Consider the following 539-nt stretch of genomic DNA (forward strand, 5'->3'; position numbering starts at 1 on the left):
TTGAACCGCCAGCCTCCTGGTTAGCAGTCAAGTGCCTTAGGCACTATGCTACCAGAGCTCCCATATATATATAATTATTAGTGATTACCAGGAGTAGGAGGGAGGGAAAGAGGGGATGCTTTTGTTTGTGGGGCATTGCGTTTATGCTAATGGTGGTAGAATATTTTGAAAAAGCAATAATGGTGGCACAACATGAAAGATGTCATCAGTGTCCCTACGCTGTAAATGGGGAAGTTGTTATGTTGGCGAATGTCTTGTGTATATTTTCACCACGATAAAAGTTAAAAAAAAAAAAGAAGAGACCTTTCCCCCATCACTCCTTTCCACTCCCTTCCTCCCTCCTTCTTTAAGGTATTCAAATAAAACCAAAAACCAAACCAGTTGCCATCCATGCATTGATTCCAATTCATGGCAACCCATGTATGTCAGAATAGCACAGTGCCCCACAGAGTCGTCCATGGCTATGACCTTTCAGAAGTACATCTCCAGGCCTATTTTCTCTGGGTGGGTTCCCACTGTTACCCAAAAACGTGGGCTCG

This window comes from Orycteropus afer, unplaced genomic scaffold, assembly GCF_000298275.1.
Source record: "Orycteropus afer afer isolate SDZICR_OR568_19922 unplaced genomic scaffold, OryAfe1.0 scaffold00130, whole genome shotgun sequence".
NCBI classification, from domain to species: domain Eukaryota; kingdom Metazoa; phylum Chordata; class Mammalia; order Tubulidentata; family Orycteropodidae; genus Orycteropus; species Orycteropus afer.